We start from the raw sequence: 15317 nt of genomic DNA, 5'->3' as shown, positions 1-15317 counted from the left end.
TTTTGAGGAAGGTTTGGTTGGAGGCACTTGCTTGGAGAAGCAATTATTGTTGGTATGACTAACCCAAATTTTCATTGCCTCTCCCTGAATGTGCAAGGCCTAAATTCCCCCCTTAAACGCAGGGCCTTAATGCACCGAATGGCCACCCATGACTCTTCACTCCTACTTGTTCAGGAAACTCATCTTCTACCATCTGATGAATTTAGGCTTAATTACACATTATACCCCACGAGATTCAGTGCCTCTTCAGGGTCGAAGAGAGGTGGAGTGGCCATTTTGATACACAAGGGGACCCCGTTGGTGGTTTACAAGACTCTGAGGGATGTAGGGGGCATATATGTCTTAGTGGTGGCTAGGTTGCAGGGGAGGAAGGTGACTTTGGTCTCGCTATACACGCCCAAGTCTCAACAGGGTGTGTTTTTTTGCGTCCCTGTCTAAGCTTCTGTTTGAACACGCTGAGGGGCAACTCATGATAGGGGGTGACTTTAATGCTGTGATTAACCCTTTAATGGACAAGTCTCTTCCCCCAACTAGCATTGACAAAAAGAACTTCCTAGCGCTCACAACACTCCTTCGGGAACATTCCATTATAGAGGTTTGGAGATTTTTCCATCAAGAAGAACGAGAATATACTTATTATTCTGCGGTACATAGGGGGTTTTCCAGGCTGTATATGTTCCTAGTCTCTGACAAGTTTATTTCGCAAACAATTGGCATAGATATACTTCCTAAAGCCTTATCTGATCATGCACCCGGTATTGTTAACAATGGCCTCTTTTAATGATACCTCAAATCCCACACGCACTTGGAGACTGAATGAACTCCTCCTGGACCCCCAGTTCCGCTCCTGTATCTCAGATGCTATATCTCATTACTTCAGTGAGAATGACATGGGTGAGTTGGCTTGTACGAAAGCTGTGATCTGGGGCCATGTCATAAACTACTCAATGGAGAGGGGGGAAGGCCAGGAAACAAATACAATCCCAGCTTGAGCTAGAACTCCGGAGGAGGGAGGAATTACATAGACACAGGCCTTCTCAAAGGTTAAGGTGGGATGTGAGGGTGGCTCAGAGTGGCTCAGAGGGCTCGTGAGGCTCATTACATGAGCCCAGCAGCGTATGGCATGATGCGTTCTAAGCAATACTATTATTCTAAGGGAAATACAGCTAATCGACTTTTGGCAGCCAAGCTGAAAAAACAGGCTAGTCATTACTGGATTGAAGCCTTGCAAGATACAGAGTGGAGACAGGTTACCTCATAGTCGGATAAGCTCCACATGGTTGAGGAGTTTTTTAGAGATCACTCGGCCCCCCCATCACACAGACTTGCATATGGCAGTAAGTTTGTACAAGATGCGCACTTGCCACAATTGTCCCGAGAGGTTCGGGAGCTCTTAGAGGAGCCGATCACAGCGGATGAAATAGAGAATGCCATTTGATCCCTCCCTTTGGGTAAGGCCCCAGGGCCACACGGGCTCCCGAATAAATTCTATAGGACCTTTAAATCCGTGCTCTGCCCTTACCTAACAAAGCTTTTTTATGCCATTTGGGTTGCTGGCTCGGTTTCGGATTCTATGGCAGAGTCCATTACGACTCTGATTCCGAAACCTGGAAAGAGTCCGGTGGACTGTGCATCATATTGACCTATTGCTCTTTGGAACACAGATGCAAAATTGCTGAGTAAAGTAATAGCCGGATGTCTGGGAGAGGTTCTCCTGGCATTGGTAGAGAAAGACCAAACTGGTTTTATACGCAACCGTTTGACATATGATAACATCCGCCGGGCGATAAACCTGATCGCTCTGGTCCCCAAGCTACCGGGCAGATTGGCTTGTTATCCTTAGATGCCCATTGGGCTTTTGATAGTATCTCCTGGAGCTATTTGCAGTTGGTACTGGAGCGATTTGGCTTTGGAACTAGCTTCTCAAAATTGATTCTTTCAAGCTATTAGTCCCCCTCAACAAGAGTCAAAGTGAATGTAAATTGGACCTCGCTGATACGTTTACATATGGGCACCAGACAAGGTTTTCCCCTGTCTCCCTAAGTTTTTGCCCTGGCGCTGGAGCCTTTAGCACAGCAGATTAGACTGAACGCAGAGATTTTGGGCTTTAAATTTGCAGGTCAATGCCATAAAGTGGCTTTATATGCGGACAACCTTCTGTGCTTCTTGAATGATGCCCCTAAGTCCATTCCGCCCCTTATGAAATTATTGTCCCAGTTTGCTAGAGTCTCCGGCTTTGAAGTGAATGCTACTAAATCGTTGGGCATGACCCTAACTGAATCCCCCGCGGGTTTATCAGAAGTACAAGCAGCATTCCCCATCCCTTGGTCTTCCTCGAATATCCCCTACTTAGGAATAAAATTGACTGCAACATTCATAGGCTTATTTAAAGCTAACATACCTGCCCTATTGATAGAAGGCAAAGAATGGCTCCAACGCTGGGATTCCCATGAAATCACATGGCTGGGCAGGATCAGTGCAGTCAAGATGACTCTTATTCCAAAGCTACTGTATGCTTTTCACTCTCTACCGGTTCTGATTCCTGAAGGTGACCTTATTACTATGCAAAAGGAGATAGGACACATTGTTTGGAAGAAAAAGAAGCCTAGAATTCTCTGCAAGCTTCTTACGAGAAGCATGATGTCTGGTGGCATAGGGCTTCCTTCAGTTTCGCGTTATTATAGAGCAGTGCAAGTCGTTTCCATGCTAACTTGGGGGAACTCACTGGAACCCCCTAAATGGCAGGAGATTGAACAAGCAGCCACCCCTCTCCCGTTGGAGTATTTTCCTTTCCTTCCTAAAAAGGCGTGAAGTTACCGTGGGGGGTTATTGCCCACAACGATGGCAACGCTTCGGAGTTGGGATAAGGCATGTGCACAGAGAGGGATTACATCTGGGTTGGGTCCATTGTCCCGTATTACCCAAAACCCGGCATTCACACCAGGTCTGAGTCCCAGCTCATTCCAGGGCTGGAACTCGGATACACCATACATGCCAACATTCTGTGACCAAAAATCTGTAGGAATCGTAAAGTTTCAAAAATATTGAAAAAAATCGGTATTTGTTGCCACTAAATCGGTAGATGGTAGGACTGCTTGAAAAGCGGTATCATACCACCTAAATCGGTAGGGTTGGCAAGTATGTAGGATGGGGTTGCGCGTTAATGAGCACAACCCTTTCCACTCCCTGTTTTCCCCTCCAGTCACCTTTCACTCAGCCAATTCTTGCCTATGACACCCCCGACATACGGCCTGGCAGACACCAACTTACATATATGGGACAGCATTGGTCGCCCATCAACCCAACCTGATACACTTGGCCAACACACACTCAAATAGGGAACGCCCAAGCACTTGTTGGGTCCATCATGCATCCATGGTTCACTCATTTCTAAAGCACTCCTCTCTGAAGTCTTTCAAAACCTTCACAGGAATATATTTGTCCCAACGAGATAGGTGTTGGGGGGTGTGTGTCTCTCTCTCTCTTTCCTTCACTGTACGATCCCAGGTATGTGGTTGTCCTGACAGCCTTGCAAAATGTCTGTCTTGGGTTGATTAAGCTATGGATAAAGTAGCACTGCCCTCTTGGACAAAGACAATTTGCTGGAGAAAAAGGTTTGCAATTTGGCTAATTTATATACCCACAATCCATTGCTGATATGGCTCAGAACTGGAGGTGAACTTCTGGCGATGGGTACTAGGGGCGCTGTGGAGTGTGTGACTTGGCTCTTATGGATTTTCCTATTTTCACATTTCAGGTAAAAGGTTATTTTTTTCCCAAACCTTTTTAAACCCACCATAACTTTGTTGGTGTTGCTAAAAACATAGCCAAATGCTCCAACTACAAAGTTCCTCGTTCAATATATTAGGGACACTGGGAAGTGGGAGGAGCTTTAGCAGAGTTGCATGACTGACAAGAGAGACAAACAGCGAACATCTTCTCTCCAGATGGGGGTGCGGGGAGAAGAAGCAGGCACTGTCAGGAATATACTGCACTGATGCTCACTAATAAGGGGGAAACCAATTATCTAGTTGACCTGAAAGCCTTTCAAGATGTCTTTCTTGGGTTGATTAAGCCATTTATAAAGTAGCACTGCCCTTAGACAAAGCAATTTCCTGGAGAAAAAGATATGTATTTAGGCTAATTTGCATACCCACAATTCCTTGTTGTTGTGGCTCAGATCTGGAGGCATATATATATATATATATTTTTTTTTTAAAAGACACCCAGCATAACATAACAAATCACTGAATCCATCTGCCTTTCAGTGGACTTGAATTGCAATATTGGAAGTGAATTTTAAAACGATTTCGCAAAAAGAACTATATGCATCCTAAAAATTGGACCATTTTCTCTTGGTTCGTGTTGCAGTGCAGCGCCCATGATGTGGGTATTCTATAGTCTCCAAAAAATATCAAAACAAATATTAATGCTTAGGGTCTTCATAGTGTAGCATTCAACATGAAAAGCCATTCAGCAACATGTTCCTCTATGGCCATAAAAAATCATTGCCATGTTAAACTAGACTGAATTATAGCTGCCACTCCTGCCCTCTAAGGGACAGGCTTAACACTCTTCTGGCCCAGGTTGGCCAGGCAGCTTGCAGAGCCACAGTCCTGACCCTAAGCGGCTTGGAGGCTAAACCACAGAGACTCACTTGGACTAACGGCTGTGTCAGTCAAGGTCACTGGTAGTATTTGGGAGTATTAAGGAGACGTGGAGGAGGCAGGATTCTACCCATTCCTCCCCAGGATTAGGAATGGCTGTGCAAGAGGGCAAGGAAGGAGCAAAGAGAGAGAATGACTGAGCCTGGCACTTGTACACAATCACAATTCTAATCCTTGGCATTCAACCATCCCTAACCTTGGGAGAGAGTTCAGCATTCTACATGCGTGTTACCTGAGCATTGTCAAAGCGCTGTACTACTGTGGTCAGTGCTGGAAATGGAAAACATGTATGGGGGAACTGTCACCTTTTTGGAGGGGCAAGGCTTTTGAAAGGAAGTGGTGAGGACAAGGGGAATCGTCCCCTGCCAGGTTGTGCGCCCCAGTATCTCTTCATAGAACCCAATCCTAGCGATTTGCATAAAAGCAAGGAGCAATATGGGAACATCATAATGTGCACAATTTAAAATGTTAAACATGTCTTTTAGTGATTCAGTAAGAAGCGCTTTTAAGTGTATAATGGACTCTTTTGTTTTGATTAGTCACAACATTCACCCTAATAAAGAAATGTCTGTAAATTACAGGACATATATACCACATACATGCCAACATTCTGTAAGCAAAAATGTGTAGAAATCGTAAAGTTTCAAAAATATTTAAAAAATCGGTATTTGTTGCCACCAAATCGGTAGGCGGTAGGACTGCTTAAAAAGTGGTATTCTACCGCCTAAATCGGTAGGGTTGGCAAGTATGATACACCCTTAAGGCTGAGGGACCTATATGTAGATCAGGAACCGCTGACGTTTCAAGAGTGCAAGGAAAACTTTGGGGTGCCAGAATTGGAGCATTTTACGTACATACAGCTTCGACATTGGTTGACTAACAGGGCTACTCGCCAAGCTGCCACTAGAACCCCGATAGGCATAGAACTAAAAATTCTTGAGGGGCAGCGTTCCCATAGGCTAACCACCTTCTATAAACTCCTGGAAAATTCCCCAGAATGTGAGAAACTCCCTTACATGTTGGCCTGGGAGAGGGAATTGGGCTTAGATATTCCGGAGGAGTCATGGCAAAGAATATGGTATAGAGCCCATAAGAGTTCTAGGCCTATGATGGTAAAGGAGAATTCCATTAAGATCTGTTTCTGATGGTATTTCCCCCCAAGCAGCTTGCTTGCAATGAATCCGGATTATCCAGAGACATGCTGGCATCGATGTGGTGAGCGCGTAGATCTTTGGCACATGTGGTGGCATTGTTCAGTTGTGCAAACTTTCTGGCTGGAAGTGCAATCTAAAATCAAGGACATCACTGGCTCACTGCTCCCCATGGACCCACGTATTTTAATTCTGGGGGACGTGCCAGACGATGGGTCCTTTCCAATGACAGGCTCCAGAGCGGCCCTAATTGCCGAGTTGCTTATTGCCACACAAATTACAAGGGCTCGTTTCTAGAAATCTGTGGAGGAGCCACATGTAGCATACTGGTGGGTGAAAGTTTGGGAATTGCTGGACCTTGAAAAACGTACTGCCATGCTTGAGGGGAAGCTCTCGAAATTCACGCGGATCTGGAACCCATTTTTTAACTATGTTTCAGACAAAGAGCAGATGTTCTTTCAACTGAACTTAATGAGACACTTTATGAACTCCTGACATGCTTATCATAGCCTTTTATTGCACAGACTCTGATGGGTTTTTTTCACTTTCTTTCTCTCTCTGGAAGCGTGTTGCTCAAACTTCTCTCTTCCCTCCAAGCAATTATTGATGAATGAATTTGCATATGATTTTTCCATGTTCAATGAACTAATACTACATTGCTGTATTTTTTTAAGTGGGAGATGAATTTTGATGCAATAGACTGAATTGGCGAGATTATGAATTGTTATGTATTTTTTTTTGTCATTGCTTGGATTAAATGTTTGAAAATGGAATAAAAATAAGTTACAAAAAAAACAAAAAACTAAAGCTGCCACACATCAATGCATGCGGCAGCTGTGAGAGGATGTTTAGTCAGAGTGGGAACTGCCATTGTTACTAGGAACCTGTGGTGACATTAATGGAGGGCAGGAGTACAAATCCCCTTCAACAATACACCAGCTGTGCATCAGTAGGACCAGCAGTCACAGGCACCAGTTTTGGCTGTGTGTGATTTGTTATTGGCACTAGCAGCTTGTGGGTGGTCCTCTGACTGGAGAACAAAAAGAGGAGGCACCTTTAAAACTAGTGCTGTTATGCTTCAGCACCCAAAGGCAGCAGTTTCGGCAGCTTGATAAGAGGAGAGTGAGGAGACTGCATTGGGCCTGAACTCTGCTACTTTCTAAAGTCCCATGCTTAGGTGCCTTAATGTATACATTCATTCATTCCATTTTTTTCTTTATGTATTTGTAAAGGAGTGGCAACTACCCTGACTACCAGCAAGAAGATACTTGGGCCCTAACAAAATCCCTGCCGCAAGAACGGAAGACTCAACGATAGGGGCAACATGTACTCTCTTTATTATCCAATAAAATAACAGGGATCACACTAGAATAGCATGTTGTTTTCATACCTCTAATCCTCAAAACATGTGTCAAACCGTTTTAACCCAAGTGACGTCACATACACAAGTTACATCATACAAAACCTATCAGGGATGCAGATTGGTCAGTTTCGGGAAAACTACATATACAATATATAGGGGTTAGTTTTGTTATTGGATCACCATATCTGAAGACTCCTTCTAGACCACCTCTACAGATAACAAATACAAAGTTGCAGGAAAGTGGAGAAACTATTGACTAGACTGGAACATAATGTCTTAATGTGAAAGGGGATAACAGTGTCTTCCCAGCCTTGGGACCTTGGAGAGCTACTAGACTGAGTTGACCTTTTCAAGGTGATGGGAATGATCACAAAGGTGCTGTGTGTCTCCATCATGTTGCCATCTCTGATGATCTAGACCTTGAGAGAGTACATCTAGTTTTGAACCTGTGTAGCTATTTTAGCTTTCCTCCTCTGGTTCGATGGGAACAGATTTCCTCCATTTACCTCGAGTGCATAAGCATTGTCCTGTTATTCCAGGTCACGTGTGTAGAGACCACAAAATGGAGCTCTCCTGATTTTAATTATGAGTATTTTAAGCCCAAATCCTTGCAGGTGTGTTATCGTCTTCATAAACTGGGAACTTTCCAGCCAGGCTTGTCCTTGGCTAGGATGTGCACTGTGTCTGCTCTGGCGGCTCTGTCTGTCCGCCTTTAGCTGAAACAGGCTGTCAGCCTTTCCATGTATTCAAAGTCTGTCTCCGCCCTCATTCGCTTCAGTGCACCTATAGCTTCCATCTTTGTTCTTATGACTTTACATGTTAGTCACAATTAAAAGCATGTGCATACTATATATATATATATATATATATATATATATATATATATATATATATATATATATATGTGTCAGTCATCTAGCTGCATGAGTCATAAGCATTTGTTTCATGTCTATCTGCAATAAACCAATGTATGTTTGTGTAGCTTTGTGCATGAATGCCTATATACTTCATGTCTACATGCACCTATGCCGTGATGTCAGCAATGACATAATTGGCTTTCACAGTTGTAATCAGTCAACTTGTTCGATTGATGGCAACTCTGTCTCCTCCATATCGTCAGACGGGTATGGCTCGAATGGCTGCCTGAGCGGGTAATGTTTCTCACACTCACATCTGCGATTCATCGACAATGGAGATGAAAGACCCAAGAGTGATGTACTTTTATCATTTCTCTTCCTTCGGACTGCGAGTCGGGTGGTCCTTTTTTTCTTTGTATATTATTCACTATAAGCCCTCCTGCACCGTTGGAAAACGTACTTGAGTTGCTGATCAGCTGTTGTGGATCCGTGTAGTATGCATGGTCAGACAAATGTATTTCCTGTGAAATCTGGCTATGTGAGTACTTGGGTGATTATGGGTGGCAGAGAGATGTAAGTAGCATTCCTGTGGATGATCTCTAGGTAAGAACATGAGCCTATAATGGGTGTTAATAGATATTAAAGTCTTTGTTAAAACCTGCAACCACTAAGAAAAGTATGCAGTGAAAGGACGATAAAGTAAGTTTTTTACACATTGTTTGTGTACCATCCTCCATGCTGAAGCTCTGTTTGTTTTTGCTATAAATGATGGTAATTCATTGTTTGATGAAGCTTTGACCTGCCACATATATAATAAGAGAGCTGGCCTCTCCTGTGGCCTGCGATCCACCAGACGTATGTTCAGACGTGAACTCTGCTGGTGCAGGACGGAAAGCACAAGAAGACAGGCCTTCTTCGTCTATGTCCCAAAACTCTGGAGCCTCCTCCCCATCAACAGCACACTCGCCCCATAATGTCTACAATCCAGTAAAAAGCTTGACTTCCTCTTCAAGGAATGGCTCCTCCCTAGCACCTAGGGCCAAACGCCATCCACTCCCCACCCTACCTGAGACTCAGTAATCTGCTCCTCCCTGTTTACTCACTTGGTGGCTTGTAAATTCCTTGCTGGAAATTGCCCCCCTTCCCCGGTTTTTAGCTCACGCTCCCTTTTTCTCTGCATCCTCACTGTGTTTCCCCCCTATGATTTTAAAGTTCTCCTTTGCTTCCCAAAGCTAGGTCTGTGCTCCATAAATACCATGCTAAAAATAATAATAATAATATAATAATACAAATATAATAATGTAAATAATAATTATAATAATAGAAAATGACTGGAAATAACATTATAACTTGACATTATATCACCCTGGGCTGGGGATGCCTGGAGGTTAAAGCAACTCACCCTATTTTAAAAATGAAAGACTAATATGTCTTTCATGACAGCAATTGAAGTAGTTATTGTGTGATCTGATCACACTGAATACACCAGACACATGTACTATCTGTGCCATCTTTTTGATGCCATAAGTGTAACCACATACTTGCTGATGGAGGGCGTAGAAAGGCACAGCAAAATAGGTAAAAATGTTGAAGTGGGCAGAAGGTGTGAAATGGCCACTTTGGTAGTCTAGATGGCTGTGATGACTGAAAAGAGAGGGTAGTGCTTTGTGATATCCTTTGAGTCTTGGCTTCTTGTTGAAAGCACAATATGTGGATGAGTTATCTATTCAAACTTCACAAGACCTATGCTGAATACATTGTGTTGTTTTTTTGCATTTCAATCATCTTCAATAATTCCACGACAGACTTGATCAAACTAATTAGGAATCTTAAGGAATCAGTGAAACAATCCAACCATTGTCCCGCATCCTGCCTAAAGGGTCACATAGTTTCTCTCTCCATCCCAATCACTAAATTCTGCAACTCCCTTTGCACAAAGATCATCTGTCCACATTTCAAGGCAACCACCATCATACCCCTTTTTTTAAGAAAACGAATGTCGCAGCTCTATAATCCATTGCTCACTAAGATATAGGAGAACAAAATGATGACTGTTCAACTCATGTCCCACAGTGAACTAAACATCGTCCAACATCATAATCAAACCAGGTGTCACAAGGTAAGCGTACAGAGACTCGTCAGGAGAAAATGCTAAAATATTTGGCCTATAATAACTGCACAGTTCTAATACAGCTAGATTATTTTACAGCATGTAATGTGGTTATTCACAACACTCTATAGACTCAAATCCCAGACGGGAATTGACAAGATTACCCTGATGCCAATAGTTAACTACCTCACTGAGCGCTCCTCTAGTGTGAATGTCTTCTATAGAATGGGTCCCCTTGAAAATGTAATGCTCATGTAAAAATATTTGGCTGAGATGAATGATCTGTACAACCAGATATTCCAAATGTACGCAGAGATATTCCAAATGTATGCAGAGGAAGCTCAGATCATGTTTTCACTTTGGCTCACAGAATATGAAGAAGCAAATTAGTGAACTGCTCGAAAATGTACAGGACTAGACTCTACACAACGATTTGTGCCTTAAAGCTTCGAACAGCAAAAAGCTATTCTTTGGCATCCTTAGTCCAACCAGGATGACTTTTGCATAGCCACAATGGATTGACCAAGCCCCTGCAGAGGTCAAGCAACTGGGCTTCATTTCTGACAACAAATTGTCCTTCCTACACTAGATTGATTACCTATTTTAAAAATCCCATTTTCAACTGCGCCTCATTAGGAAGCTACCCCTTTACCTTAACCTGTCTAACAAAATCAAGGTCAGTAGGGCCCAGATCTTATGTCACCTAGACTGGAATCTAATCAATAGAGTGGAAGCAGCTGCCCATGTGGTCCCTGCATGTACTATATATCATTAAGAGCAAGGTTTGGCTAGTATGGATCACTGTGTATCAATGAGGCGGGTACTTTCCAGGTTAAATTGGGTAAGATCAGATTGTGATTTGGGCCTTATGTAAGTTAACTGCAATGGCATGTGGGTCGGAATGACTGGCATAGAGACATTGACTTCTGTGGTTTAACACTGCTCCACGTGGGTGGCTCTGATGTTGGCCAAGAAGCAGAATGCACAACACTGAAGAAGGATTACAGAAAAAACGTTGAGTAGGGATGGGGGAGAATGCCAGAGGCTCGGCCCAAGGGCTGCCAAGGCAGATACTTCATGGAGGTGGCGGCAGACCCACTTTGAAGTGAGGAGAGAGGGATATCGTTATAATGCACATGCACCAAGCAAAATCAGAGGAAAATGGCCCAGAAGACACATGCTTTTGGAAAATGTGTGGATGTGAGCTAGAAAGATAGTGGATGTGATATGTTCAGCTTTTCTAATAGAATTTGAAAGTAGAATAAGCCATTTATGCCACATCACACATGCCACAGTGCCACCCAGTAACCATCACTGGAAGATCACCTGCAGATCATAGCCATAGCCGTTCCATTAAGAAAATTGTCTTGGCCATACAGGGCAGTGTTCTTTTGTACATAGCTGAATAAACCCAAGACAGCCATTTCACAACACTGCAGACAACTGCATGCCTGGTTTCACCTTTATAATGTACTGGTGGAGTACTGTGGCCATTATGGCTCAGAGATTCTGTAAAGCCTAGACATTGGCTAATTAGTGGGAAGCATTTCCCTCGTGTTGCTGCGTTGGATGCAGAACTCTTGTTGTAGCACGCCTCTGATAAGAGAAAGAGTGCCGTGCACATAGCCCTACAGCCAGATTAGTGACATGGTTGTTAGCACGGCAGTCCCATACTGAGAGGGAGCACCACACTGAGATCCCAGCGGGAGGGCAGCCCTCAGGACATACAGGAAGGTATGGCCACGAAGGACCTTGTTAAATATCTTCGCTGTGCTCAGGCCTTTAACTCTCTCTTCAGAGCTCATAACTCCCTGTACGGCCTTGATGCAAGGTCGTTAAAGCTTAATTAAGGATCAATAGTGCAACATCACCTGATCGCCTTGTGGTTGTAACATTGGGGGAATGTGTAGGAAACACCAGTAAAATTGTGATGGGTTTAAAAAAGTCTTGAAAACAACCCTTTCATCTAAAATGTGAAAGAATAATATGGCATTTGAGCTATGTCACACATGCCACAGTGCCAGCCAGCAAGCATCACTAGAAGATCACCTCCAGTCCAGAGCCACGTGAGCAAGGCATTGTGAGTATGCTGATTGGCCCAAATGGAAGCCTTTCGATCCAGAAGATTGACTTTTTCTTACCGGGCAGTGGCATTTTAGACATAGCTGAATCAATTTGAGACAGCCGTTTTTCAAGACAGTAGACAACTGCATACCTGTGTTCACCCTTATTAGGAATCATGGGGGCAATATATCTGACAGCCGCGTGGGTGGAGCATTGGGGCATGCATAGCAAACCCCAGCAAAGTGGGAATAGATGAGGAATGCAGAGAACGTCTTATGATAAGGGACAAGGAACAAGGGAGAGTCAAGGGTGGGAATGTGTAGCAGCTAAGACAACAGAGGGAGATAAAAGACATGAGATATGTATGAAAATACATCTCAGGTAAAAAGAATAAAAGAGCAAATACTGATTAATGTTTATGAGGCAGTTGGAGAAGTTGGTGTCAATGGAAAGGGAATTGGGTGGAAAAAAGGTGGCAAGAGGAGGGGGATGATATGGGAGGGAGGCATTGGATGCTACACGTTATTTGCTTGAAGGTAGAGGGATGTCAGGTTTGAGTCAGGTCCTAGATGAAGAAAGGATGGTGGACAAGTGTTATCTATTTTCATTGGAGGCATACAAGTAAAAGCCCAGCAAGGATTTGTTCCTATGTCCTATTACTGCCATATTTCTCAGCACCAAAGTCCTTCCTCTGCTAAAGTTTGCACTGCAGGGCCTGTGTGGCATGGTTAGTGTATGGTCTGGATAGCCCAGCTTGAATGCTCAACTTTTACATCATTTGTGTGTGATCTTGTGAGCAGTTTTTGGGCGTACCATATAGCGACATAATCTACCTCACTTGCGGACAGTTTTGTAGGTGGAAGCAGGGAGCATTAGGAAGAAGCTGGTAAAATACATTTTAAGGGAGGAGACAGGGACCAGTGGGTTTCCCTGTTGCTTGTAAATTCACCCACGATGTTCAAAGAATGAACACTCTGCCAAATTAGCATGGTTCTTCATGTGTCCAGGTGCAGCACACTCACCATTGCTCTAAACATACAAGTCACCAGAATGTTTAAAGAAAGTTTGCACATAGCCCCTTGACAACAGCAGGAGGTGTTGACATGAATATCAAACCATGCCTTGTTTTTAATGTCACAGGTATTGTGTTTGATGGGGCATTGCTGTTTTTCAATGTTTGCGCTGCATACCATGGGGCATTTCTTCAAAACATCATTGGTTGCAGCAATTAAGGTGGTAGATTCACTTGTTTCGTGCTTGTATCAAGCCAGCATTGATCGAAGCATAGAAGGTGCCTTTGCGTGGGGGCAAGCTGGTGGAAGGGCCAGCGTTGGGACTAGATTGTCCTGGCAGAATCTAGGTCTCAGTGAAGGCAGGGATAACCAGATGATGATGCTTAGCAGTCGGCCTAGCAGGAGAGGAGATGGTGGACTCAGTTGCCTCAATAACTGTGGATGCCTGTGAACCAGAAACACGCCACTCATCCAGTAAGAGATTACCTATCATTGAGAATGACATTTGGCCTGGTCCATATTGCTCTAAAACGGTGGGAAGCTTTCGAGAATACGTGTCAACAGAACAGACTGTTCTCTGCTCCAGCATCTGTCAGGTGACAGATAAATAAAGAGAGAGTTCTTGTAGAAGTAAACCAAGATCTAGGAGATGAATGTGAGCATAGGAAACATACGAAATGCCTGAGACACTGGATATGATGTTGGGGAAGATAAATCAAGCCGTTGAACAGTTGCAACACTCTCTGAATATGTATTGTCTATGATGGCAACTCCAAACTTCCAAAGTCATATTCGACCATAATGGCACCTGTGAAAAGTTACACCATGTGGGAACAGTCTGCTATCATGAGGTAATGGCCTGAGGGAATTGAGGGCATCACCAGGGGTAGTGGAAGGTAACCAACTGGTATAGATGTCCCCAAAGCCATTATGGCATTAAACACCTGTCACTGGTACTGACAATATGGTGAACATGACAATAAAAGAAAAGATTGGGTCAGACAGTCATAGACATAGTGTCCGTGAGGTCAGCAGAGATACAGAGTGGTCAAAGCCAAAAAAATGTCAAGAAGGGAGGGGATCAAACAGGGCCGGGGGAGGGGGGGCAATGGGAAAGGCTGCAGCGAAAGACAGTTAAATAGAGGGACTTCAGGAAAAGAGACGTGGAACAGGATGGGGAGTGCAGAGTGAGCAGGCTAAATGGCACAAAGGTAACATGCAGTGAGAAGGAAACATGGCGCCTGTCTGGCAACTGCAAGAGAACACAGGGAATGCTGGCTTTCTCCAGAATATAATGTCCACGTTCCCAGCATTTGATTGATTGCCCCATTCTCCAAGGGTGCTAATGTTTGCAATAGGTTCTTAGAAAAGAGGATGTCATGCCTGGTACGTGTGCATTGCTTCTACGCACCAAGAAATGAACCAGCACGCTTCCATCAATTCACCTGCCATCTCCATTTCAGGGCAACACATACATGGCAGTTGTGAGAGGTGTAATACAGGCCCTATAGCAAGGAGACAGGATATCCACTACTCATCTGAATTTATCCCATTAAGACTTGCTATATGTACATTCATCTGATGTGAATATCCTGCAATTCCACGCCAGAGGGGTTGGACATCCCTACTCTAGGCATTGAAGAATTCCAGCATAATGAATGGTTGTTTTTATGACCAGAAACATTAATTTCAGAGGCTCTCTTGAAGAAGGAGTATTATGGTGAAATTGTGGAAAAATGCTGAAATACTGTTGACTGAAGGCTAGAACATTAGTCCTAAAGTCCTCCAAAGACAACCCTCCTGGACAAGACCACAAACATCCCCAGACATGTTGCAGCCTCATTGGGCCTCAACAGTGAGGCGTATCTTGGTCTCTGCTGGACTGCATCTTTTGGGGTAGGACCAAGGCTATTTTGCATATAGGCATTCCCCTTTTGTAATGGCTTGGCAGGCAAAGAACAGTGGTCTGGAGGGTTGCCCAGAGCAATGCCAGAGGTTGTGATTAATTCTAAACCTCTAAACCTTCGAGCCATCACCTCTTTTTTCCCCTCAGGAAACACGCATCATGTTATATCCTTGTTGTATGCTGCTG

General features: G+C 43.8%; 1 protein-coding gene across 2 annotated transcripts in view; it reads right to left on the bottom strand.

The window, feature by feature from the left end:
• GRIN2A (glutamate ionotropic receptor NMDA type subunit 2A) overlaps nt 1–15317 on the bottom strand; it is a 2125912-nt gene that overhangs the window by 42716 nt on the left and 2067879 nt on the right. The window lies entirely within an intron of this gene.

The sequence above is a fragment of the Ambystoma mexicanum genome, chromosome 2q (genome assembly GCF_040938575.1).
Source record: "Ambystoma mexicanum isolate Mex_15411 chromosome 2q, UKY_AmexF1_1, whole genome shotgun sequence".
NCBI classification, from domain to species: domain Eukaryota; kingdom Metazoa; phylum Chordata; class Amphibia; order Caudata; family Ambystomatidae; genus Ambystoma; species Ambystoma mexicanum.
This window is presented reverse-complemented; position numbering and strand designations above follow the sequence as displayed.